Source organism: Felis catus, chromosome D3 (genome assembly GCF_018350175.1).
Source record: "Felis catus isolate Fca126 chromosome D3, F.catus_Fca126_mat1.0, whole genome shotgun sequence".
NCBI classification, from domain to species: domain Eukaryota; kingdom Metazoa; phylum Chordata; class Mammalia; order Carnivora; family Felidae; genus Felis; species Felis catus.
The window spans coordinates 14,109,336-14,137,064 of NC_058379.1; the positions used below are offsets into that span (position 1 = coordinate 14,109,336).

At 50.8% G+C, this 27,729-nt stretch overlaps 1 protein-coding gene and 1 long non-coding RNA gene across 4 annotated transcripts in view; one reads left to right on the forward strand and one right to left on the reverse strand.

The window, feature by feature from the left end:
- Positions 1–27,729, reverse strand: part of NOS1 (nitric oxide synthase 1) — a 182,042-nt gene that overhangs the window by 113,668 nt on the left and 40,645 nt on the right. The window contains exon 1 of one of the 2 annotated variants that reach the window (XM_045041434.1): positions 363–582. The exons of the other annotated variant lie outside the window; for it this stretch is intronic. The gene's annotated coding sequence lies outside the window, so the exon portion shown is untranslated. Of the gene's footprint in view, positions 1–362; positions 583–27,729 lie in introns of those variants that run through there. 2 annotated transcript variants of the gene reach the window in all.
- Positions 571–27,729, forward strand: part of LOC111557273 — a 34,285-nt gene continuing 7,126 nt past the window's right edge. Inside the window, exons 1-4 of one of the 2 annotated variants that reach the window (XR_002737198.2) lie at positions 581–785; positions 2,847–3,018; positions 12,567–12,641; positions 15,627–17,141. This is a non-coding gene — a long non-coding RNA (uncharacterized LOC111557273). Of the gene's footprint in view, positions 786–2,846; positions 3,019–12,566; positions 12,642–15,626; positions 17,142–27,729 lie in introns of those variants that run through there. The other variant, XR_006587867.1, reaches the window with a different exon arrangement.

Genomic DNA, 27,729 nt, shown 5'->3' on the forward strand with positions numbered 1-27,729 from the left:
GAACCAAGCATTTTATAGGTAGATCTCATGGGCTCATCATAAAAATTAAGAGATGATTCCTTTTCTTAGTCTCATCGTACATTTGGGGAGGGGGCGGAGAAGCAGAGGTTCCGAGAGGCACAGAGGCTTGCTCCAGGTCACCCAGTTCATTGGTGGAAAAGCAACTATGAGAACTCACGTCCTGCTGATCCCGAAGTGGGGCCCTCCCTGCCCCCGCCACCTCGTGGAGAAAGAGAGTGACTAAGTCAGAGACCTTCTTTCGGGATGGCGGGGGCGTGTCTGACATTGGGGGGCTCCCCTCGCTTGTGCCGGGCATGGACCCCGGAGGGCTTCAACAACTGGCGCTGGGACCAGAGACTCACAGCCATGTGGCCGTCCCGGGACTATGTGGAGTGGCGGTCCCCGAAAGCTGCTCATGCGTGGTGCCCCCTGATGTCTCTTCCTCTCCGAGGCTGCTTGGGCATTCACTCTAAGCTGATTCCAACAAGACCCCCCGTGGTGTTTAAAACGGGGCGGGGGGGGGGATGTCGGTAAAGCCACCCTTCTCCCCAACTGCTGTAGGAGTCAAGCAGCTATGACACATCCAGGGGTCAGCTCAGAGCAAGCTCTCCATAAATGGTCACCATGAGAACAATTATTCTTGGAGCTTCTCTGGGGCCCACACCCTCAATCCCCGTGTGGATGGTGGGTGTGTAAAAGGCCTCTGCCGGCCGAAAGGAGGCTGCCGCCTGTCCCCCCTCTCTGCCACCCTGGGCCCGAACCAGTCCCCACCCAGCAGCTTAGAGGTGAGTCCAGGAGAGCACAGTGCTCCAGCGGGACCAAGGGGAGGAGGGGGAAGGAGGAGGTTGGCTGATGTGGCTGCCACTGAGGGGGTAATACATTATCCAGGGCTAATGAAAACATAATTATCTTCTTTTGGCTGCAGAGAGGGGCTAATTTAATAGGCTGCGATCGAAAGGCATCTGTTGAATTCACCCAGCAGCGAAAACACTTGAAGGGCTTGGGTGGGGGTGGGGAGAGCGGCAGAGCGCGGCTGGTCAGCGGCAGGCCGGGCAGCAGCTGCATGTGGGTGGCAGCCCCCCCAGGGGAGGGGAGGGGGGTGGGAAGCAGCACGGGGAGGGGTGCAGCAGCTGGGGAGGTGTCCTATGCACTGGCCGACTGGGACTACTTTCTCGCTGCGTGATCTTGGGTCAGTCCTCTGCTTCTCCGAGCCTCGGCCTCCTCGTGGGTAAAGTGGGGTCAATCCTGCCTCCCTCCCATTGACTGGGAAGACTAGATGAGGAATATGAGAGGGGTTCTGGCACATTCTAAGTAAGTGTTTAACAAAAACTTCCCCCTTCTGCTGCTTTGCTGAGCCACTTCTAGTTAGCCTTCGGGATTCAGCATAAATACCCCCTCTTCCGGGGAGGCTCCTGCTCTGGGCTCCCCTAATGCCCTGCGCTTGCCTTTTCTTGAGGAAACCCACTTTAGGATATTTGCTGGGTTCCTGCTGGGCTGCTAAGAGCCCCACAAGGGTAGCAAGGGTCTGTCTCATCTGTCATTCAAAGTCAGTGCTTCTCAAAGCATGTTCCCTGGGCCAGAGGCCTCAGGATCCCCTTAGAACTTAGTTACCAGTTCCTGGGCCCTGCCCCACACCTGCGGAAGCAGACACCGAGGTGGGGGCCCAGGGAGCTGTGTTTCATGTAGGTTCTCCAGGAGAGGCTGGTCCACGCTCAAGTTAGAAAGCTTGTGCTCCAAACAGAAACCAAATTAATGTTTGTTGAATCGATGAATGAAGAGCTTCCTGGGGTCCAGCCATGAAATGGCAATAGCTCCCTAATTAGCCACCAACTGTATACCAAAAGCTGTGCCCCTCCCAGCCACTCCCTGTCCTCCACCACCCCTCCATTCGCCAGCAATGCCCCTTGGTTGGCCTCTCTGTCCTGAGGTGGAGACCCACAGGGAGTATTGAAAGACCCGGGGGGGGGGGGTGCCTCCTCTGTGTCCTCCCTCTGCTCCCACTGCACACAGATGCCCCTTCCCTTAACTTGTCCTCCCCCCCCCGCCCACCCACGCAGGTCCTCTAATTCTGGAAAAGAATTAGACCCTGTCCCTGGGTGCCTGGCTTGGGAAGTCACTTAGATATGCTTATGAAGGATCATGCCTGTGGGTCAGTCTTGCACAGAGTGGGAGGGGCAGCCCGCGGAAGGGCCCTAGAGATGGCTGTCCCCAGCCGTGGCATTTTACACAGGGGGAGGCCAAAGTCCAGGGAGGTTTGGTGATTGATCCAAGAGCAACAGCCTGTTAGTGGCCTATAAGATCCTTGTCCTGGCTCCCAGCTTGAGATGCTGGTTCTGGTGCCCCTAAGAGGGGTGGGTCACCATAGTGGCACCAGGGCATCTGTGGGAGGGCAGGCCAGCAGGGCCAGGGAGCAGGGAAAGAGGTTGTTTGAGGGCCTAGAACTCCTGCGAGGGGTGGGGGTGCCACAGTCCCCAGGACGGCTACTGACTGGTCAAACACCCCTGGTAGACATTCATTCATAGGACTCCTGCAGAGAAGAAAGAGGGAGGAGCCCTTTAAGGCTTAAAGAGGCTGCCTGGGCCTAGGAAACACTGGATTTGAAGCTGGAACACCTGGCTTCCAGGCCTGGTTCTGTCACTAATGGGCTGTGGGCGCTTGGACAAACCCCTTGGAATCTCTCAGTCTCAGAAGAGTGATCTGAACCAGAAGATGGTTCCTGGAAGTATACACAAAATCAAGCCCAGGTGCTCTTTTCTGGGGTAGAGGGTTTTCAGTATTTAGTAGCTTTTTTAAAAGAGTCTAAAACCTTGGAAAGGCCAGGAGAAACTGAACCAATGGTCTTTCAGGTGCTTTAATGGGCAAAATGGAGGCAACTTCTTGCCCGGGAAACCCCGCCCCGGCAAGTTTGCAGCTGCCCTTTGCTCTACGCAGCCGTTTCGGCAGGGGCAGTTCCCCGGATGACCGACAGATGGCGCTAAACCTTCACTATAGCCTTCCTGTTTTCCTGAGACTCTTCAGGTACGTTCTGCTCCTGTTCACTCAGCTTTGGGGACCTCCGGGCCTGGGTCCCCTTTACGCTGAGCTGACCTGAATGGCATGAGACTGTTGGGTCATCCTGGGGGCTGTCTGTATATTCTGGCTGCTACTCAGTCTTGCAGTGTCTGTCCATAGAGGAAACACCAAAAAGGATGTGAAGGTGGGGGCATTAGAGTGTGGGCGTCTTGAGCACCCCAGAGAATGAACTGAAAACTCAAAAGGAGCCTTATTTAGTCCTTTTGTTCTCCCCTGCACCCCCAATACAGGACCCCCTCCTGTACTCCCCCATCTCAACCCGAGGTGCCATATCTCAGGCTCCTCCAAACCCTGGAGTGTTTGATAGCCTGTCACACGGGGGTGTGAATGGGAATCAAAGTATTTGCATTTTGAAGGCAAAGACCTGGGGAAGCCAGTGCCTCCAGGGAACAGATGAGGTGGGCTGGCCCTGAGACATCAGGGAGCGGTAGGACCTGTGGCTAACTGGAGGGCAGGGTCCACCTAAAGGCATTCACATTCAAAGTCAGCCATCAGTGTAAGAATTCTGACCGAGAGAATGGATTTCAGCACCTGGCGGTGTCCCTGTTGATGTTTGAATGCAAGGCAGGTCTTAATCAGAACATAAAGCAGTGGTCCCAGGGGCATCCGGGTGACTCAGTCAGTGAAGCATCCGACTCTAGTATCGGCTCAAGTCCTGATCTCACGGTTTGAGTTCAAGCCCCACATCAGGCTCCGTGCTGACAGCATGGGACCTGTATGGACTTCCCTCTCTCCCTCTCTCTCTGCCCCTCCCCTGCTTGCATGCTCTCTCTCTCTCAAAATAAAGAAACAAACTTTAAAAAAAAAAAAAAGGAACATAAAGCAGTGGTCCTTAAACTGCCAGGGGCATGAGAATTACCTGAGAAGACCACCAGTTCCTGGACCGCGCCTCCATAGATATCGGATCTGTAGGTCTCGGAGGGGGGAGAAGAGGATTCAAGAGGCTAAATTTTTAGCAAACTCCTCAGGGGAAACTGAGGCAGGCGGTCTTCTGGTCCCAGGTTGGCTACTCCATGCCAGCGAGGCCACCCCAGTGATCTGGGCTGGATCCTCAACCTCCACTTGCAAATACTTGGAGTTCAATGGCACAGCTTCTCAGCAACAATGACGGCTCCCTCCCCCCATCAGAGCAGCGATCTAGCAATTTTGTCCCTCCCCCCACCCTTCCCCCATACCAGAGACATGCATAGAAAAGATGACACACTTGGACTTATTTCTAAGAGTTAGGAAACTTCTGAGACCAATCCCTGGGGGAGGGTAATGGGGAGGTGGTAGAGACAGGAGCAGATGGAAATGCCAGCTCAGTGTTCTGGAAACTACCAACCTGGGGCCAACTTCTCCATTCATTCCTCCATTCACTGTGCGACCTTGGGCAAGGCCCCTCCCCTCTCTGGGTCTCAGTTTTCCCATCTATAAAATTAAGGGGGTACGACTGGAGCACAGCTTCCTTCTCTGTTCTAGGACTCCCTTGGGTCCCGCAGCAGTGTCTTGTGTAGGTGGAGGAAGAAGGGTGGGGAAGGGTGCCCTGAACCCCGTTCTCTCCCCCTCCATTCTGAGCTGGTCTGTTCTTTGTCTGTGAATCTGAGAGACCAGGTTTCATTCGAAAAACAAACTCGAGAGCGACTGGTGTGGGAACTCTCATGGCGTCTTCTAGTGTCCATTTAATCATCCGCTGTCTCCTCTTTTTTGGTGGGCTACATACCAGGCACTATGTCAGGGGCTGGGGCAACCAAAACCCCCAGGCAGGATTCCTGGCTCCTGAAGGACTTTGTACAATGAGGAAGTCAGACAAGTTCACAGTCCAGCCTGCTAGCCTGCCATGCTTTGCAGTCTACGCCGCCCTGAACCCCAGAAAGCGATTCTGCTGGCCTTACCCTGTCTTTTAAAGCCTTAATGAGAGAACCCACTTTCTTCCTCTCAGCCTGACAGCCTAGAGCTCCATTAGCTTCATATATTTTGGCATTTGATTTATTTAATCTGACACTCAAGCAAACTGTCTTATACTCTAATTGTGTGGAAGAGGGGAGTGTGCAAGGATATGGTGTGATTTAAAAGCTTTGGAGTTAGTCCTGGGATTTGCCGCTTCCTAGCTGTGTGACCTTAGGCAAGTTAATTACCCTTTCCGTACCTCAGCTTTCTCATCTGTCAAAATGGGGGTGATGACAGTCCCTACCTCCCAGAATTGTGCTGATTAACTGAGATAATGCATGTGAAGCCCTTCGCATGGTCTTTGGCACATAGAACATGCTCAGACAGTGAGAGCTCCTTCTCCTATTATTATTATTGTTATTGTTATTATTAATATGTAGGGCATTCTTGTCTCTGTTTCGAGATTAGAAGATCTCTGAGAAGTATGAGCCATGCCTGAATCCATTTGTATAGACTTCAATATCCCTCGCAGTTTGCTAGTACATCCCAGGCACTCAAAAACTGAATTCTCTTGCATGGAAGAATCAGGACAGTTTCTCTGCAAAAGTGGTCCTCAATCAGCAGCTCTGGGGGTGGGGTCTGGCAATCTGAGTCTCAACAAACCTGCAGTGATCCTGACACATTTTTAAGTTTGAGAATTACTTTTCTACACCAATGATTTCCAAACTTGTTTTAGCTGTGGTAATACATATATTTTAAATTTCCAAATGGAATTGTAGGCAGAAGCCAATATATAAAATAAGTGAAGGAGGAATTCCTGAGAAATCACTGGAGAGGAGGCAAGATCCCTGACTACCGTATCCTCCTCCAAGGAAGCCCTGAAGTGCTTATGACTTCTAGGAATAAAGCTTAAAAAGCATCACAATTTTTAATCCTCATGCCCATCCATCCACCCACTTACCCACCCACCCATCCTCATCCATCCATCCATCCATCTATCCATCCATCCATCCATCTATCCATCCAACTGTCCATCCATCCATCTATCCATCCATCCATCCACCAATCCATCCACCCATCTATCTACCCATCTGTCCATCCATCCATCCATCCATCCATCCATCCATCCATCTGTCCATCCATCCATCCATCCATCCACCCATCCATCCATTCTTCCATCCATCCATCCATCCATCCTCCAATCCATCCATCCATCCATCCATCCATCCATCCTCCAATCCATCCATCCATCCATCTATCCATCCATCCATCCATCTATATTTGTTGGGAGACCACCTATCTTATTCATTTCTGCAAGTTTTGCCAGAAGAGGCACTGATTGCCTTTTTTCCAGACTCTCTTTTCAAGATGTTTGTATAACAGTTTTGAAAAATGGAAATAGTATCTCCCTTCAGAGCAAAAGGCAGGCATGCCTACTGTCCTGTATAATAAAGATACTGACTCCCAGGGTGCCTGGGTGGCTCAGTCAGTTGAGCTTCTGACTTTGGCAAAGGTCATGATCTCATGGTTCATGGGTTTGAGCCCCATGTCGGGCTCTGTGCTGACAGCTCAGAGCCTGGAACCTGCTTCCGATTCTATGTCTCCCTCTGTCTCTGACCCTCCTCCCTCAAATATAAACATTAAAAATTAAAAAAAAAAAAGACACTGACTTCCTCAAGAGCAAAGGGCAGGTTTGCTTACTCCCATTATAAATAATTCAGTTTCTCTAAATGTGAGATTCCTCTCCTGTTGTCCAAACCACAACACCTGGTCCTCTTTGTGTTGCCCTGTGGGAACTGGGGTTTGGGCTACTGACACAAATGCTGATACCCTGGTTACTACTATTGCTAGGAGTAATAAAATCCCATGTCTCTAACCCAGGAGTCTCATGTCTCCTGCCAGCATCCATAAAACCGTGGCAGCGTTGTGTGTTGGCTACTTCATGGCGTAGAAAAGAAACTTAAGATACTGCCCTGGCCTTGAAAGGCTTACGGCTGGGTTGCCAAGGAGAAGCATAAAGACTCATCAAGAGCTTTAGCCATGCTGTAGGGCAGGAAGTGGGAGCTTTGGAGCCGAGTGAGAAGTATGGACAGAGGGGATAGCAGGGTGTTCAGAGAAAGCTGTGTCTGGGGGTCCACAGGGAAGGGTGTGGACGCTTTGGCCTTTCACTGGATGTGATATCAATGCTCTTCTGGCCCTCCCACTGTCCCAGTGCTGATCAGTTTGCTCTGTATTCATTGTCCTCTGGCTCTGCGTCTCCATCCGATCCAGTGCTCCTTGGGGACAGGGATCCTGTTTTTTTCATGTCTTGGGCCCCAGCGCTCCACCTAGTGTTTGGCACACAGTAGGTGTTTAATAGTATTTTGCTGACTCACAGGACTTTTAGATAATATTAAGGATGACAATAACAAGAAGTATGATGGTGGTAAATACTTGGATAGACACATAGTAGCATGTGAGCACTCATAACATGGCAGGCACTTCCTACACCTTACCTCTTGCTCACTTGCTAAGTGGAGGAGCCAGGATTTGAACCCAGGAAGACTGGCTCCAGGGTCTGTGCAATGAAACCCCTACATGTTGGTTGCTGATACTGAGGAGGAAGTGGGTAAAGGAAGCAGCTCAGGGTACAGCAAGGTGGGGTAGCAAGTGACAAATAAGTAAGCATCACTTCTTGGAGATCGCCATGGTTACCATTTCTTGAGCACTTACTATGGGCCATGCTAATCCTTCTTAATCTTCACAGCCACCTTGCAGCTGGGTATCATTGACCTTCTTTGGGGAGAAACAGAGGCACAGAGAGGTAGAATGACTTGCTCAAGGACACATAGCTAAGTAGTGGCAGCTCCGGAATTTGAACCCAGATCTATTGGACTCCAAAGCCCACCAATCTTAAGGGGGGAATTTTGGTTGAAGTGAAGCCCTGGAGGGTTATAGTGACCTCAGGGCAAGGGGGTTCATTGGCTGAAGCTTGGGACAAGGCTGGGCTGACCCACACCTGGAGCCAAAAAGAAGACAGATAAACAAGATGAATGAGACAAACAGTGACCCTTCTTGAATATTTTCTAGCCCAGAGTATCCCGCCAGCTGACATTATGAAAGAAAGAGAATGGGCATGGAACCAGACAAGACAGGGCCAAATCTAAGCTCTGCCTCTTGCTTGCTGTGCGACCTTGAGCAAGTTACCTAGCCTCTCTGAGCCCCAGTATCTACCTGTCTTTCAAAAGCTTTGAAAATCATATTAATAAATAGCTACAAGGCACCTGGCATGTAGCAGGCACCCAGCCAACGTCCATTATTGATTCATTCAATAAACAGTTACTGTAGCACCTTCCAGCAGTGCCCCACCTGTATCTTCTTGGCATCTACAATTCTCACACATACTGATCCAAACTCTAGCTTGAAGCACCTTTCCTCTTTTGCAGAAGAAATGTCGGGGGGGGGGGGCGGTGATTAGCATACCCTCCCCGCCTCCCGCCCGCCTTAGAGTGCCTTCAACCACTGCCCGACAGGAGTTGGGACATAAGTCCCCTTGAGTAAGGTAACTCTGAGATGTGTGGTCTACACTGGTTCCTAAGCCTCCCCTGCGGGATTCAGCTCTGATTTCCCACCGTGGTAACTTGCATGATAACACATATTTTTCTGGGATCACCTCCCAAAGAAATCCCTTGCACTCCAACCCTAGTCTCAATCTCCCAACTAAAACTAAAAGAAGACATTGACTGAGCGACTATGTGCCACCTTCCATCCTGTGCCTGGATTAATGATTAACCAGACAGACATGGTCCCTGCTGTCCATTTAGAATCTGTAGTTAGGCCAGGAGAGGAAACAGACAGTGAAGAATTAACTGTGGTCAGTATAGGAGTCTCTTACCCATCTCTCTTCACTTGCCCTTGGGGAATGGTAAGGTCTCTCTCTCTCTCTCTCTCTCTCTCTCTCAGAATACACCCAGGTTCTGTCCAGAATTGTAATTGTTTTTTCTTGACCACCCCATGAATAAGCATTTTGAAGCCAGAATCCACATCTTATTGTTCAAATTTTTTTCCCCTTGCAAAATCCCTGGCCCAGTGCTTGGCATGTGTTCATCTGATAAATATTCAGTGAGCACTAACTGTGTGTTCTAGGCTGCGGGGACATAAGAGTGAGTAAAGCAGAGTCAGTCTTGGCCCTCAAGAAGCTGATGCTCTGGTCTGGGAGACCGACCACAAAATAAGTAAAGACATAAACAACACAAATCGGCAAAGAAACAAGTAATATGATGTCAGACTGGGATAAATACTATGACAAAAACAGGGCAAGGGGCAGAGAGGGGACTGGGCCGGGGGTAATTGTAGGTAAGGTGGCAGAAAAGATCTCTTGGAGGATGTGCATACAGTTGGTGCTCAATAAAGGGCTGATGAACACAGGAAGTAAAACCTTTAGTTATGTAACCAATGAATAATAGCACAGAAGAGGATAGCATCTTCAGTGATGAGGGAGCATAAAGCAAGCTCAGGGCCAAGGAAGCATACTTGCCAGGCACACACCACCCTCCCCCACCAACAAGGGGGATAGGTGTGTGACATCCCTCAGGCACTCCTGGCTGCCCCAAGAGCAAAGGAAAGGGGAAAACAAATGGTTAACTGGTAAGAGATCAGAGTCATTCGAGACACTGAGTCTCCATCAGTTTACAAATATCTTAGTAAATTAAAAAAAAAAAAAAAAAGGCAATCTTATCAATAGCCTAATCTCCAGGAACTCTCTACTGTCTTAATGATAATACTTTGCTGGAGGGAAAAACAACCTTAGCTTGACAATAACTAGGCCTCCTGTGAGTCTTCTTTAGCGTATGGAAATCCCTTTAAGAAACTTCCTCTTGGGGCTCCTGGCTGGCTCAGTCGGTTGACTTCAGCTCAGGTCAGGATCTCAGGCACAGGTCATGATCTCCCAGTTTGTGAGTTCGAGCCCTGAGTCAGGCTCTGTGCTGCCAGCCCAGAGCCTGGAGCCTGCTTCAAATTCTGTGTCTCCCTCTCTCTCTGCCCCTCCCCCACTCCCTCCCCCCCCTTTCAAAAATAAACAAACATTAAAAAAAATTTTTTTAAAAGAAACTTCCTCTTGACTTTACCTCCGCCAGCTCCATACTATATAACAGGACACTTTTCACAACCCCAGTGCAGCTCTTTCTGTCCACGGGTCCTGTCCCCATGCTTTAGTAAAATCACCCTTTTTGCACCAAAGACATCTCAAGTATTCTTTCTTGGCGGTTGGCTCCAGACCCCACCATCCCTCTGAAACCTCATCATTCAGTATATAAAAGAAGGCTTTTCCAAGCCCTTCAAGGACTGCTAACCCCTGTCTGAGGTGATGCCACGAGAAAGGTATCCACGATTTCATTCAGAAATCTGTTAGGTCTCCATGCACACAGTTCTTGGGCCAACGAACACCCTTGAGACGAAGGCAGCCATGATATTTGATCAATACTAGTAGGAGTCTTGCCAGAATCAATGAGGGGCCATCCGAGGTCTTGGGAAAATCCTCTGCCTCTGGAAAGCAAAGGTCTGTAGCAGATTCTGCAGTAAGTCTCCTGACCGAGAAGTGGCTGAGGCCAGTGACAGCTAACACTGACTGCTCTGCTCTATGTACCTTCCTAGATGCATTATAAGAGCCACACCATTTAAGGCTCATAAAGACTGTTAGGAGGCTACTATTATGACCTTGTTTTCCAGGGGGGAGGAAAGGGAGGCTCAGAGAAGGCTAAGGAATGGCTCAAGGTCACACAATGACAAGGCAGGGTATCGTGGGCAATAATGGGAGGTGGTGGTGGGAGCAGGAAGGAGGCCTACCCAGCCTGGGACAAAGAAACTCCTATCCCGTGGGTGTAACTTCCAAGCCGAAGTCTGGCGAAGATTGGAGTTGGCCCAGGGAAGGGAGGAGGGGAGCAGGGGAAGGGGGAGGAACTCTAGAAACATGCAAAGACCCAGAAGTGATGGCACATTCTGGAACCCGTTGGAGGCTGCATTTTGTCCAGTGCAGAATTAGCCCCTTGCCTCATTTTGTGTGACTCAGGATTCAGCAGGAAGCAGGTCATGTGTCTGCAGCCAGAGTTCAATTCTGGGCTGCACCATACTTCCCGGAAATCTGTAAGCAGAGGGTGGGCACCTGCCAGATGATTCTGAGTGATCCCCTAGTCCTCCTTTGGGTGGCAAGGTTATCCTTGTGCCCATCTCTCTCTGCCCAACAGAACAGAAGGTCCTGGGGGCCAGTGACTGGGTCTCCATCATCTTGGGAGATAGAGGGATATTCATATTGGTTCATGGCATGGGCCTGGGGAGTCCACAGCTATGGGGGGGTTAGAGGTGACTGTAGCATCTGACAAGCTACTAGCATATCAGTAGCTGTAGCTGCTCACATCAAGCGCTCCTCATCACCTCACCAAGGCTGCAGCTGTCCCATCCAGGCCCATTGATGGGGCTCTAAGCTGCATTTATTTAGCAGCTTGATCAACTGCCACAGGTTTATAGTCTCAAAGGCTCTGAATGTGCCCCAACCCTCAAACTCTATCTTTCCTTCTGTATGACCACTCTCCAGTCTGAGCCGCCATCTTGCTCATCTAGGGCATCCCATCTACGGCTTCCCTGCCCACTGTAGTCCAGTCTCCCCATGCAGGTCAGAGACACCTTTCTAAGATGCAAATCTGACCATGCCACCTCCTGAGCTGGAAACACCTCAACATCTCCAATGCCCTCTGGGTAAAGCCCACATTCTTTAGTATTCCTTTGTTCATTTATTCTTCCAACTTGCAAATGTTGATTGAGCACCAATGAGTGATCCTTCTGAGGTTTGATGAAACATTAGCTTCTCAACTGACTTGGTTTTATTTTCTTTTTGGTAGCAGTGAGTCTTGTGAGGACATCTCTTGTTTTTATTGTCATTCATTCATTCATTCATTCCTTTTGTGTGGGCCCGGCCCTTGCATCCTTTCTTCTGGCAATTGCACCTCAATTTTCTTTGGGGAGCTCCCCTCCCCCTTCAGGTACAGTCCTGGAGTGTGGGTTCCTACCCCTGAGGGTCAGCTTTTCAGCTTTTCCTTGAAATCTTAGAGTTACCTGAATCCCTCCAGTACATTCTTGGTTTTGCTAGAGTTTTGCCAGAGTCATTTGGTGCCTGAAACCAAAGAGACCCTAATGGATGGCGCTACCTCTTATGTTCCAACCTGAAAGTCTCGTGGGCTGCTGTTGGCTCCTTCAGGTCTATTCACCCCACTTCAGCATCTCTGTTTGGTTCCCCTGTAGGCTGATCCAATCAGCAGAGCCCCTTGCCTCCAGCTTCTGGTTGGAATCAGCCAGTGGAAAGCATGGGCAGAACAGTGGGAGTTGGGAGGACAGTGAGGGTGGGTTTATTCCATTCTGGGTCCTTCCCTGTGGGCTGGGGGAACAGTGGCTATGTCCCTCTGTTAAAGGCAGCTCTTCCCACACAGCTCACTCTGCTGGCTGCTCCCTCCTCTTGCTCTGTGAGGATCCCCATGGTCCTGGTTCCTGTATGCGCCTTGTTGGTTTCTCTTGACCATGACCGCACCTTCATAAACAGACTCTTCATTAGTCTCTCTTTGATTACACAGTTTGAGTGTGCATCCCTCTCTTGCCAGGGCCCTGACTGATACAGGAGGAGTGCCTGCCATGAGCTGTACCTGCCTAGGATCCAGAGGAGATCGGAAGGAGTGGTGAGTTTCCCAGGATCTTGGGAAGTGGGAAGAGAATGGAGGTCTGAGAGAAGACAAAGAGAAGTCTCACCAAGTACCTCCAAATAGGATTGCTAAGGAGAGCCCCAGCTAGAAAGAGCTCTGAGCTGTAGATTCTCCACTTCCTTGCTGTGTGCCTTTAGGAAAAACCACTGCCTGTCTCTGGGCCTTATCTTCTCATCTGTGAAATGGGAATGGTAATAGAGCCTACCACATTAGTTGTGCCAGGGAGTCAATGACACCACGTTATTCATTCATTCATTCATCATTCATTCATTCATTCATTCAACAAATATGTACTGGGCTCTACTATGTACCTGGTAATGTGCTAGGTGCTGGGGACACAGCAGTAAAGAGAACAGGTAACTGCTCTTATCCTCTGGGAACTGATAGCCTATGTGGGGAAAAGGACATAAACAAGGAGCCACACAAATACTCAACTAGCCCTTCCCTGAAGGGTCCCATTTGGACTGAAAAGTCCTCTGTGAAGAAATGGCTAATGTTTGAGCTGAGTCTTGGAAGATGAAGATCAGCCGGTTGGAAAGGTGATCCGAGTGTAGATAACAGAACAGGTCAGTGATGAGGGTGGTTGCTGGAGGAAGCACGAGTGATGGGGGAAGAAGAAGACAAAGTGGGAGAGGTCACAGGGACCAGGCTAATCCAGCTTTGCACGCCTCAGTGAGGGTTTGCGTTTTATTCTGAGTGTGGGGGGTGATATGGACGGTCTGATATATGGTTTGAAGCACTACTGTGGCTGCTGTGTGAAGAAAAGACTAGAGAAGCAATAGGAATGAGGTCAGGGAGACCAGAAGGGGACTGTTTCAGTCACCCAAGTGACACATGACGGGGGCTTAGATGGGGGAAGTGGCAGGGAACTGAGGCAGAGATGGCTGGCTGTCTATTTCCATAGTGTAATGTTGTGGCTGGGAAGGGGCTGCCCAGCCAGAGACCACGTTTCCCAGGGACCCTGCATCTAGATGGCGTCATGTGACTGGTTCTCACCAATGCAAGTGATGGCATCACTTCTGGGCTCAAGTGGCTAGAAGCAGATGTGTCTTCCCTGCCTTCTCTTTTTCTGTCCGTTGGTTGGAAGCGATGCCTTGAGGGTTGGTGGACTCATAAGATCGGAGCTCCCTGGGTCCCCGAATCATCATCTGGGTCCTTAACTAGACTTTACTTGATCTAAGAATACATTTCTATTCTATGGATTCCCCTGCGAGCGTGGGGTCTATCTGTTAGAGCAGCTAGCAGTACTTTAACTACCCAGTGAACAGATCAGTTAGGAGAAAGAACCATCAGGACTTGGCAATGAATTGGCTGTTGTGGATGAGTGAGAAGGAGGTCAAGAACAACCTTGAAGTTTTAGCTTAAGCGACTACGGAGATGAAGTTGATATTTCCTGAGCTGGGAAGACGTGAGAGAGTCTTCTGTGTGTGTGTCGCGGGGGCAGGTAAAGAGCTGCATTTAGAACACGGATGTTTGCAGTCTGGGAGACATTCAAATGGCAATGTCAAGTAGAAAGATATAAAGATTCAAAAGAGGTCTGAGCTGGTGACGTAATTTACGGATTTGTCTTGTAGACAGAATCTGAAGTGCATAGTAGGTACTTAATAAACCCTCTCTGAATCAGAACGTGAATCATTTCTTCTTTATTTCTAGCTAGCGTTTGGAAGTCCATGGGCACAAATCACCCAAAAGTGATGAACACCCCTCCCCAACCTGAGAGCGAGCCAAAGAACCATCCATTTCTTGCTCTGCTCTCATATGCCCATTGAAGAGGCTCTCTGAGCTCAGAGAAGTCTGAGAATCCAGCCATTCAAAGGCTGAATGAAGGTAATTCTGACGATGTTGGAAATTGCCTTCCTGACACATTGGGTAAAACACTCACTCATCTTTGATGCACTGAAAACCACTTGAATCTCTGCCTTTTATTTCCTCAAGTGGCTTCACCTAATAGGCTGGGTTTTGAAAACAGAGTGTGAAAAAGGCAAGTCTGGGCTTCACCTGCCTCTGGATAAGGCCACTTGTCTCTCTCCCCAGGCTAAATGTCTTTTGCTCCATGGAGGCTTTGGAGGAGCCATGGCGGAGAGAAAGGGTTCTGGGCAGGCTTGGAGGCAATTTGAGTAGGCAGAGACTCTTGGCAAAGCTGACACTTTCCCCCAATGCTCTCTACTCCCAGGATAGCAAACTTTGTCAAATGCCTGCAGGAACCAGCCAGTTAATGCATCATGACTCAGAAAAATGCATCGTGTGGGAACCTTGAAGAATGGGAGAGTACAGGTCTTATTTAAGGGGTGGATACAACGTGGGTCCAGCCAATCATTTCTATGTGGAACATGCATCCATCATCACTAGGTCTATCTGGCTTCCCAAGAGAAGCCTCAGATTCAGATTTTAGAAATCTACTGAGTTTTAAACGCTGGCAACAAATTACATCTAAAGAGTGATCTGTGGGCCAAAGAGCATGTGCCTTGTGCATATGATCCCTGGGCTTGGAACCAGCTTGAAAACCTCAGGGAGTTATGGAATGGGTGTGTGCCTCCTTCCTAAGAAATTTCCCAAAGGGGAAGAGATAGAATCATTTTGGAATTGTTACTGAACGAACACAAGTTCTTTGACTCAGCCACGTACATTGTGAACCATAATTTGTGTGTCAACTTTTTATCCCCTCATTGGTGAGGTAAACATTGAAAGCTTATCAACAGGTGAGGAAAAGAGTGAGGACTGAGAGTCAGCTAGACTTAGAGCATGAGGGCTGTGTCTTCTTCACTGCTGAATCCTCAGGCCTAAGAAGGTGCACAGAAATATTGTTGAATAAAGTAATGAATGAAAGGGACTGGGTGAATAAAAGAGTAATAACCACAGAAGCAAGTTTGCATGCTTCAGGGTGTGGGAACCCTTGGTGAGTGGCCCGGCTGTCTCCCAAGACCCCCATTTTACTTCTGCTACATGTAAATTCTTTTACAGAGGACACCTATAGGATGCTGGTTCAACCTACGATGGTCTCCATGGAGGTGAACATGAACTTAGCGTTAACAAGGCGTATGTAGCTGACCTTCTCTCCCAGCTAGAATTTTCCCAAGATTTTAAGTCACAATTCCAGACTTCTCTACAAACAAAGCTGTCACTGACACCCCCAGGAAATGGTGCCAACCACATTCCCATTTAATGAGCAGCTACTACATTCCAGACACTGTCCTAGGTGTTTGTAATGGGTTTTAGTAGCCTTTTGTAATGTGTCCTGGCCATGGTGGTGAGTACAGGACTAAGGTGTAGCCAATCATAGTACCTCATTCCCTTCTTCCAAAGCGATTGGCCTGCAGAGTGAGCATGTGACTAAGCAGGACCAATCAAAGGCTTTCCCTGGGACTGATACACTGTTACTAGGTGAAGGAAGCTCTCTCTCTCTGCTGAGGGTGGTTCTGTCCATGCCATTTGGAAGAGGCTCATCTGTGGGAGGAGAGACCGAGGGTTCCGTTTTAAGAGAAGAAGAGACAAGCAGAGAACAGAGGGAACGAGGGACACGATACATTCCCTTTTGTCTGTCTGGAGTTGGGTTTCTGTCACTTGCAACCAAAAGAATCCTGACCGGGGCACCTGGGTGGCTCAGTTGGTTAAGCATCCAACTCGGCTCAGGTCCTGATCTCACGATTCATGAATTCCAGCCCCACAGTGGGCTCTCTATTGTCAGCACAGAGATCTTCTTCACATCATCTGCCTCCCCCGCCTCCCTACCGCTCTCCCTCTCCCTCTCTCTCTCTCTCTCTCTCTCAAAAATAAATAAACTTAAAAAAAAAAGAATCCTGACTGATACAGCCCTTTATATACCTTGTCTCTCTCAACAACCCTATGAAAATGATATTAACAACCCTCATTTTGTAGATGAAATTGAGGCTCAGAGAGGTGAGAAGACTTGCCCAAAGCCACACAGACAGTAGGAGGCAGTTTTGATGACTCCCAACCTGTTCTGTTTCCACTGTGCTACTCTGCCCGTCCTGACGAATCAGCTTTCCAAGTTGGAGCTGACCTTATATTTTCTATTGTGAGTGCAAGCATAAGTATCTTCTACTAAGAAATCCATCATTTCAGGGTTAGAAGCAACTTCAGAAGTCAGCTGGGGCTCTCTGGAAAGAGCAGCGGACTGGGAGTGAGAAGGCTTCCAGGGCAAGTTCTGTTTCTTACTAGTTGGAAAAGTCACTTAACTTCTGTGAATCTGAATTTCCTCATCTGTGAGAAGGAGACTATATTCAGGATGCTAGTCAAGATACACGGGTGTTATGACAATTAAGAGACAAAGAATATGAAACTGTTTTAGAAATGTGAAGTCCTATACAAAGTAAGATACCAATGCTGTGGTTTACCCCTGTGAGACTGAGTCCTATCTCATTCTGTGCTTCAATATCCCCCTACACAGAGTGCTCACTGCCTCTTAAGGCAGCTCTTTCTGTCTTTGTTTCCATTCTTATTGTTATAAAAAAAATTCTCTCCCATTCTAAGTTGAAATATTTCCTTCTTGAACTTGATTAATTTGTTTTTAAAAAATTGTTTTAACATTTATTTATTGTTGAGAGACAGAGACAGACAGAGCATGAGCAGGGGAGGGGCAGAGAGAGAGGGAGACACAGCATCTGAAGCAGGCTCCAGACTCTCAGCTGTCAGCACAGCTGACGCGGGGCTCGAACCCACGAACTGCGAGATCATGACCCGAGCCGAAGTCGGACGCTCAACCAACTGAGCCACCCAGGTACCCCTATTAATTTGTTTTATGGGTTTCATTCATTCATTCATTCATTCATTCATTTCCTTCCTTCCTTCCTCCCTCCCTTCCTTCCTTCCCTTCCATCCATCCATCTACTGTAATAATATTGAAGATGGAGAATTAAGAAGATACAACCCCACGTTTACACTAGCTTCACCCCATCTATCCAATTCATTCTCCTCAGAGCAGTGAGAGTGATATTCTGACACACAAACATAATCAATCCTGCCATGCTTTTACTCCAAGCCCATCAGTGGCCCTCTGTTGTCCTTAAGATAGAATGAACTCCAGATCCCTATCTGATCCCTGCCCACCTCTCCAGCCTTTCCTCTCCCCTTGTCCCCCCGCCATGACCCAGACTTTGGCCAGAGAATAAAGTGACTGACAATTGCTAGTATAGGCCATTGTCTTCCACCCCTGGGCCTTTGCACAAGCTCTTCTTTATGCCTGGAATATCTGCCTAACCTTTTTTCCCTGGCTAAACCCTACTTCTCCTTCAAATCTCAGCTAGGATATCACTCCCTCCAGGAGACCGGTCTTATCTCCAGAAACTGGGGTGAGTGCCCCCTCTGTGTTTCTGAGTCTCCTGGGCTCCCCTCCAACTCATCATAGACCACACTCCTCTTGGTTCCCTGGCTGCTCCTCTGTGTCTGTGTCATGTTCCTGCCTGGCCGGCTCTCTAACGCCTAACAAAGTTGCAAATAAAGAGTTCTGAATGAATGCCATCTCTCCTTCACTTCTGACTCCTGTCCCCTGCCACGATCCATCAGGGCCCTGTAGTTGCAAAGAGAGTTACTGGTTCCCACAAGGTTGGGAGGGAGAAGTTGCGGGAGGCGCACCCTGTCCCCGTCCACCATGGCTCTGACCTACCACAGTGCTGGAAAGGCCATGGGGATCCTCAAGTCAAGACCTTACGTTAAGCATGTGACTTTTCCAGTGTCAGGGAAGCGTCCCATGGGACAAAAGACCCAGAAGGGGGTGTGTGTGTTCCACACTGTAGTACTCTGAAAGGGTCTCACTGTCCACAGCAATGCGATCAGGGGCCAGGTGAGATGCTGTCCCTCTGAGACCATGTGGCACAATGGTTACCTCCTCTGGCTGGGGTGTCTGGCTTCCTGGGTTTGAATCTTGCCCCCATCATTTACCTTCTATGTGCCTCAGTTTCCCCTTCTGTAAAAATGATCTTGATGAGAAAAGACTTTTGGGGTCAGGATGGGCCTTCAGTGCCATGTTGCTGGTGAATTACTCATGATGGGGCCGGGGATGTAGCAAGAGCTTGATGAACCTCAGCTATTATCATTATTGTCCTTTAAACTTAAAGGGACATTATCCTGCTTACCCAGAAGACCTGGCCTCTGGGCGCAGGTCCGAGCAAGTCCCTTCCCTTCTCTGGGCCTCCGCGGCTGTGCTCGGATTCTCCCGCCCCGGGGAAGGTGGGCTTTGCCAAGCATCTGGGAAGCAGCTGTCGGACCGCCTGGCCCAGGCCTGCCCTTTCAGGGGGTGCTCAGAAGGCTGGCTGGGTGGAAAGCGGGGCTGATTCGCCCGCAGAAGCCCAGGGTGGCCTGTGTAAAGGGCCGGTAAAGGGGCCACGGGTTGGGTGACTGACCTTGCTGGTTGGCCCAGGATTATCCTGGTTTGGGCACAGAAAGTTCCACATCCTGGGAACCCCCTCAGTCCTGGGCAACCTGGGACCATCAGTCTCCACCGTAGCCCAGCAGATCCTAACACTTCCGTGCATAATGAGGCTGAGTAGGGAACAGATGTGGCTACTGGAGGCCCTGGGTGGGGTGGGGTGTGGGCGGGTGGTCCTGCCCACCCGGCCCGGCTGGAGCTGGGGCAGAGGCCCGGGGAGAGGCACAGGAAGGGCTGCTACTGTCTCTTTTTCTGCACCTCTTTCCCCCACAAGTCGGCTGTCTTGCGGAATGAAAGCTGACCTTTCCAGCCTCAAAGCCTTATTCAGGCCGCACCCACTGCCTGGACCTCCCCACCCTCCCTCCTTTCCTTGAAATTTTGGGAAGGGCGCGGGACCCAGCTCAGATATCAGCCCCTCTTTCCTGACCCGCCAGCTGGGTAACCCTTCTCTGCACGGCGCCCCTGGGACCCTGCAGAAAGCCCTCTGTCACAAGCCCTCAGGCAAGCTACTGAAATACCGTCATCTCTTTGCACAACAGACGGAATCAGAGAAGTGACCTCCTAGGGTCATCCGGATGATTCCGTGAGATAATGTTTCAAGTGCTTAGAACACTGCCTGCAACAGAGTCCGTGGCCAACAAATGCTAAGTGATCATAGTAAGGACAACAGTGGCGATAGAAAACTACTAGGTGATGGAGACGAGAGCGGTGCTCCTCTTGTGTTTCAGGTGTGTCCCCCCTCCCCCCTCAATCTTCTGGTCGCATTGCTTTTACCTACTTAAGCCGGGTCCACCTATGTATCCACCCCAGGCTGGCCTACAGCTCTCCATACAAGCATGATGTATGCATGTTGAACCACAGACTTTGAAGCCTGCTTTCCAAGGACTGGAAAGGTCCTTTGGCAAGAGAACAGTCAGAGCTAACATTTGTTGAGCATTTACCGTGTGCCAGGAAATGTTCTAAGCGCCCCGGATGCTGGTCTGGGGCAGTCTCTGTCTATCAAGTGTTCCCCACCTGCCAGGCAGAGTACAAAACACCCACAGCAGTGATTTTTGGCAGGGACAACATTGACCCTTCAGGGACATTTGGCAGGGTCTGGAGACAGTTTTGGTTGTCACAAGTCGGGGTGGGGTGCCACGGCATCTAGTGGGTTGAGGTCAAGGATGGGCCAAGGATGGGCCAATGGTGGTCCTGGACACCCTACAAAGTGCAGGACAGCCCCTCACCACAAAAATGATCCAGACCAGGGGATCAGTCAGCAGCATCAAGGTCGAGAGACCCTATTTTGTCCTTCCAATGGCCCTGTGTCATAGGAATCATGGAGGAGGAAACAGAGGCTCAGAGAGGTCCAGGTGAATGCCCAGTGGAACCAGAACACGATCAGAACCCGGTGAATCTGATGCTCAACCCTGTGTTCTTTTAAGCCCCTGCTCTGGATGAGCAGATTCCGAGGGGAGAGCAGAGGTGGCCGCCTTGGAGGGGGGATGAAGGCGGGTGCTTGGCAGGAGGGGGAGGACTCTCCTGATTAGCTGAGCACAGCCCTGTCTGAGGGTCACTGGAGGGTCGGGTCGGGGCAGAGTGGCTTGTCCAGAACCCAGAGCTGGCCTACGGGGAATTCTCCAGGCCAGCCAGTGCAGCCGCCAGATGGGAGGCAGAGTAGAATTTAATATCTGACCATCTGCAGCCAGCAGCCCCCGAACTCGGCAGGCAGCCCTCCCGGTGGATGAGAAGTCTCTTCCAGCAGCCCTGCACACTGGATTCCCTGCTGGTCCTGGAAGGCCTGACTGCTGAAGAGTGTCCCACGCCATGGGCTCTCTCTCTCTCTCTCTCTTTCTCTCTCTCTCACACACACACACACACGCCCACACACCCGGCTTCCATATCCTGAGTGCCAGGAGCTCTGATGAGCACTGAAAGTGTCCCTCTCTCTGCCCCATGCCTGCTCTCCTCTGTCACTGCTACTCCCTAGAGCACTGAGCTGTGAGGGGCGGTCTCTTTGTCCCCTGTGCCAACACCAAAATTTCTGTGAGCGGAGGCTTGATGCACCCAGGGCAGACATTCAGGAGTGCAAGGTGACACCTGGATCTCTCTTGGCTGTCCCCAGCCCACCGTTAGCCTTCAGAAAGGCCCCAGTCCCTTCTCCCTCCTGTGAGCTGCCAGCCCATGTCCTGCTCCTCCTTGATCCGCTTCCAGAGAAACACATCTAGCTTTATTCCTCGGGACCCGAGGGGGTCTTTAGGGCTGCAGAATCCCTCTACAGAAGCACATCTCTTAATAGCAACGGGGAGCTACCAGTAACTGAGGATTTCTATCAGGCACAGGCACTGCAATTCTTGTGTCACCTTCAAGGCCTTAGGACAGCTCTGTAGGTGCTGAGATGAGTCCCGTTTTCTGAAGCTCAAAGAGGTCAAGCCTTCTCCCAAGGTCACAGAGCGAGTACGCTATTTCAGGTTTCCTAGTATGTTGCGAATGGCCACAGATCATCCCGAAGGGTCTAGGGTAGAGCTGACATAGGGCAGGCACCCCGGATTAATCCATATCCCCGTGGGGTCTCAGGGAGCCCTCTCAAGGAGGCACAAGAGCTGCTTACCAGGCTGGCTACGCCTCAGGTGTCGTGGGCAGTCTGTTCCCTTGAGGTGGCTGAAGGGCACGTGACTGCCAAGCAGGGAGTTCACGTCGCTGACGCCTTTGGCCAAAGCTCTCTATAGAATAGGCTTACAACCCACTTCATGTCAACTCTGCAGCTGAGAAAAGGTCCCAAGTCTGGAAGGTGCAGCTTCTGACCCTCACCCTGTTCAGAAATTACATTTTTCCTTGATTCTCTAATCGATTAGCCCAACGTGATTAAGGGCTGAGTCTGTGCCAGGCACGAGGGAAACAAGCACGGTGGTGACACAGCTCTGCCCGGCGTGTCCCCCCCCGTGCCGAAAAGAGTCACCATTTGCTAGACAACTACTTTCTGCAGGGTGCTTTGCAGGCCCTCGCGGTGGTCCTGTGAGGTTAGATTACCATCTCTTCCATTTTGCAATTCTGGAAACCGGGGCTTTGAGGCGTCCGTAGCTTGCTTAGGGTCCTACAGTCAGATAGTGCCGGAGGTGGGATGGCGAACCCGGCTGGCTGGGGTGTGGGTCCCCGTCCCTTCTGGGTATGAGCTCTGCCCACGTCTGGAAGTCTGTCCTGCCCTGGGCTTGCTGGGGTCAGGAATGAACAGGCCCTTTCCCTTTGCTTCCTTGGCTGGGCCACTGTGCTTTGCCATCTCTGGGGGTCCGAGGCAACCTCCTCCCAGTGGGACCAGTTTCACCCTCCCAGTTTCACCTGAGCAGGCAGTGCCGGCCGGTTGCAAATCCTCAGTAACTTTCAGGCGTCCCATGAGATCAAGCCAGACAGGGCACATCTTTTGCTCCTGCTGGCCCAGAAGACTTAAGTCTTCCCTAGTCAAGGAAATTACATTACCGAATTACGGTTCGTTTGCAAGGTTCCCCTGACCAGCCAGGAGGCTGGCTTCCTGACCCCATTAGTCAGATATTCAACTTCCCAAGTTCAGGGCAGCCCAGACGGTCTGTGGCTGCATCCCAGAGGACACTGGCCTGACCTCTGTGGAGCAAAATGCCAATGACAAAAACACAGTTCAAATTCCAGCCGCTCTTCCTGATTTCGGGGCCAGTCACCTGACTCCTCTGACCCTCAACCTTCTCACCTATGAAACAGGGAGAGGAACAGCATTTGGCAGACTTTCCCACCCCACCCACGTAAATCGGGATTATATAGGATGCTGCCGGCAAAGCATTCAACCTGGTGCCTGGCTAACTGTCCCTGTGGGGCAGGTGGCCCCCACGGAGCCCCCAGTGATCCCTGCCTCCTGGTGGTCACACCCACATCCCTGTGAGGCCCGCGCCTTTCAGTGTGACTTGTTTCTAATGACACGGCTAAAATGACGGACGCTTCTTCTGAGATTAGGTTCCAAAAAGACAGAGGCTCTGTCTCCCTGCCTTCTCTTGCCCTTGCCTTAGGATTAGTTAAGACGATGGCTGCAACGCGGCTGACCCAGTACTCGCGGGTCCCTGGGAGCCCTTGACCTGGGGAAAGCTGTGAGCAGCCCCACGGAGAAGCCCACGGGGCGGGGAGCCGAGGCCTGCCAAGAGCCTCGTGAGCGAGCCTGGATGTGGATTCCTCCCCGGTAGCGCCTTGAGATGACTTCTGGTCTGCTTTCTTTTCCTGGCCTTCGGAGGATCCATGGGACTGGGGTGTTCAAGAGCTCTGTAATCTCTGAAGCCCTCTGAGACCCTAGCTAGCAGGCCATCTGTTAACCGTTACGCGGGCAACCGGCACGGCCTGAGTACTCTCTGTGCGCCAGGCGCTGTGTGAAACCCACCGGTCCGTCTGGTTTTTTGAAATCCCCATTTTCCAGATGTGAAAACTGAGGCAGGGAGCGGTTAAGACACCTGTACGCAGTCACGCAGCTGCTACGTGTCTGAGGACTCAAGACAGAGTTGGCCTGGCCTCTGAGCCTTTGCTTCCCAACAGATAGGGTGGGCCTCCCAGGAAGTGGGCCCCAAGGAGCCCTTTGCTTGGTCCAGGAAGGACCCTTAGCCTGTGCCTGGGCTGGAAGAGGGCATCAGTGTTGTCGTCTTGCCCAGAGGGACATCCGAAGCTGAGACCTGTCCCAAGACGTAAGTGGTTTTGTGGCTTCTTCCTCTTAGGAACAGCCTGCAGTGGAGGCAGGGGAATGGCCGAGGTGGCCTGTATGAGTGTTGGCCGACCTGGACTCCTCCCACATCCTCCTGGATCGGAGCCCTGAGGTCCTGGCCACAGGCTTCTGCCTCTGGGTCCCTGAAGGCCCCTGATGGAGAACGGCCCCGCTGTGGGATTGAGGGGTGAAGCACCCCACTATCAGCCCCGTTCCAGGGGAAATCTCATCTGAGCCAGAGGTTCGTGGCTGCTGTGACCTCATCCCCCTGTGTGCATCCCTGCTTCCCCATAATTTATGTCCACGTCCACATTAATTGATGGTGCCGAGGCCGTGAACTGGGCTGATTGTTTCCAAATATCGAATTGTGAGGGTTCTTGGCTGATTACAGGGCATCAGAGTGGGAAGCAGCAATGTTCTGTTGTGTGATAATTAATGAAGGACCCAGGAGACGCCATCTGCCCGGATGGGACTCAGAAGCCTCGGCATGGCGTGGTCACCCAGCAGCCTTGGACGCCCTCCAACCCCAGACCACAGGAACGGTGCATCTCTTGGACGCAGCGGGAGGTATTCCATCTCCCCAGGTTCATGCGGTGATGATGTGGCGGAAAGAAGGAGCCTCATGGTGGACTTCCAGGCCACAGAGAAGCGAATGTTGCTAGACCATGATGATAACAATAATTACGACTACGATCATCGCAGTATAGACTATGTGCTGGGAACTGTGCTGGTGCTTTCCGTAGGTCTCATTCATTCATTCATTCATTCATTATTTACTTATTTATTTAAATGTTCATTGGGGCGCCTGGGTGGCTCAGTCAGTTGGGCGTCTGACTTCAGCTCATATCATGATCTCGCAGGTCATGAGTTTGAGCCCTGCGTTGGGCTCTGGGCTGACGGCTCGGAGCCCGCAGCCTGCTTTGGATTCTGTGTCTCCTTCTCTCTCTGTCCCTCCCCTGCTCATGCTCTCTCTCTCTGTCTCTCTCTCTCTCTCTCAGAAATAAAGAAACATTAAAAAATTTTAAAAAAATAAATGCTTATTCATTTTTGAGAGGGAGAGAGAGTGCATGTGCGAGTTGAGGGTTGGGGCAGAGAAAAGGAGGAGACAGAGGATCCGAAGTGGACTCCGCACTGACAGCAGCGAGCCCAGTGTGGGGCTCGAACCCACTAACCGTGAGATCATGACCTGAGCTGAAGTCGGATGCTCAACCAACTGAGCCACCCAGTCTCCCCACCCTCCAGCCCCCTGCCCCTCAGGTCTCTTTTAATTAACACCCTGCCCCTGCGAGGAAGCCTCCCTTACTTGCTCCTATTTTGCAGATGAGAAAACTGAGACCCGGAGAGGTGACAGTGCACAGCCAGGACGAGGTGGAGCTGGGTTTCCATTCTGCCTAGTCTGGCTCCAAAGCTCATGCTCTTAGCCACAACTCCCAACCGCCTTTCCAGGCAGCTGTGTGCCAGCCAGATGAGCTCATATCTCTAGTGGAAGCTCTGGGTTTTGTTTTTTTTTTTTAAACTTCCTGTTCCTTTCCAGTTGTTCCAATCTCAGTTCCTGTCTAGATCAGCCCCTCCACACATTCCTTATCCAGTTATTCCAGGCTCTTCTCCCTTCCCTTCCTGACTTCTCACCTCCCCCCCCTGCCTCACCCCCCAGGCAGGGGGACAGGGCGGGAAGCAGAGACATAGAATGTATTGAATCGTTTTGCATATATGATCGCACTTAATCTTTAAAAAATACTACTTGACAGGAGTGATGTCATTGCGGTAGTAACGAGATGAGGAAACCGAGGCTATGAGAGGCAGGTAACTTGCCCAAGGTCATGCAGGACATACGCGGCGGAGCCAGGAGCAGTCTGAACTCAGTCTGCTCTTCATCGTGACAAGGGGCCTCAGAACAATCCCTCTGTTACTGCTCTGCGTCTATTTCTAGTTGGGCATTTTTCACCAGGATGCACGAGATTATCCATTTCATCAGCTAATAGCTGGTAAATAGCTGGCCTGTGCACACAGCCCACTCTTCCCTTGCCCCTGGCAGACATTACTAGCAGATCACAGCACACTTCCCTGCTGAGCCTGTGCCTGTGTTCAACGCGGTGGTCTAGGCAGTCATTTCCAAACATTCTGAGATGGCATTTAGATAAAAATCAGGTGTTACTCCTGTCCCAGAGGGTCATCTTGAGGACACGGCATTTCTAAGCCCTTGGTCACAAATCCCACAGCCTCAGATGACTTCCCAAAGACATGAAGGAACCCCAAAAGGCCTCTAAGCCTGCTGAAAACAAACCCCACCCAAGGTTTGGCTGCCTCCCCAAAAGCACAATTATTTCTGGGAGGTACCCTTTCTGGCACCAACTATTTCGGTCAATTGGAATTCTTGGCTCTCACTCTTCTGAGACCTACAGAAGAGATAAGGCAATGCACCTTCACGGGCGTGCCTGATTTTAAGGCTGCAAAAACATTACCGCAGAGAAATAAAGTCCTGGTCACCACCAGGAGTGCCCCTTCCCACCGGTGAGTTCACTGCATCAGGCACAGTGTGGCTGAAAGGGGGCGATGGTGCATACAGCCCTCATGCACCCGTGGGAGACTCTAGGTCCTTCTCTTCCGCTCCTGAAAGTTTCTCTTACTGCCAGGGATATGTGTGTGGGGGCCTCCTATAATGTGCTCTGATTTGTCTCGAGTCAGGTCTCTACACACTCGAGTGCCCTAGTGTCTCTAGGCTGGTCCTGACACACCATCGTCCCGCCCTGGGGGAGAGGACCACCACCCTAAGCCATGGGGCCAGAAACAACCTCTCTCATCCAGTGCCCGAGCCTTTTCCCCGATAGTTGGTACAGAGGAGGACACGCCATGGGCACTTGCTGGAGGCATCTCCTGGGTTTGCCTGACTGCCTGCATCCCACCCTTTTCTGGGTGGGATCTTCCTTCCCATCTTCCTTTGGGGAACAATTTCCCCCTTCCTCTCACTGCCATGACATTGGTTGAGGAGCCAGTGGCTCTGGCCAGGGCACTCAGAGGTACCACATATCTGCTACCTCCTGCCCATTACTCTCCAACCCCCTCTCAGCTACGATTATTTTAGAGGCCTTCTTATCCGGACTTATATGTTGTCTGCATCTACTGCTAGAACATAAGCTCTAAGAGGACAAGAACGCTGTCCCTTTCGTGTAGTGATGGCTCCCCAGTTCTTAAAGCAGTGCCTAGAACATAGTAGGTGCCGAGTGATAAGTGTGAAGGCCTGTCCAATGGATAAATAGTGGCTCAACTCTGTCTGAAGTGATTAAGAGAGCCTCTTTTCCCACTGGAGCTGCTATTCTGGTAGAACAAAGGCCTGAGAATGAAGACAGCCGGAGGAGAGCAGATCTAAGTGAACGGAGAAAGATCCCCTGATGACGAAGCCACCTGGATCCAACTGTGCCTGAAGCTGGCATTGGAAGCACAGCATTAGGTGGCTGCTTTTCTCACTCTACTAGGGGTAATTCATTGTGCTGGGTGATGTATTGGTAAACAAAATACCCATGGCCTCTGTTTTCATAGCTCAGAGGAGGAACTAGGCAGCATAGGTGCAAACAAATGAACAAAAGCTTTAACTGCAAGCCCCGATAAGGGCTATGAAGAAATGCCATAGGGTGCAGTGAATGAGAATGATAAGGGAGGCTTACTTCAGCTAGGTGTTCTGGAACATTTACTCTGACTTGAAATACAAACTTGAAGGCCAAGAATGAGTACCGTTGCCCCTCACGTGAAGACGGGGGATTCCAGGCAGAGGAGAGAGCACGTGCAAAGGCCCTGAAGTTGTGTTTGAGGATGCCAGAATCCTGATGTGGACGGATGAGGGTCCGCATGTCTTGGGATGAGGCTGGACAGGTAGACATGAGCTCATCACTTAGACTACAACCTGGAGGTCAAGGTGAGACATGGAGATTTTCTCTGATGTGCATTGAGAAGCTACAGAAGGATCTGGAATGAGGGAATGATGGTCGCTCTGTCTC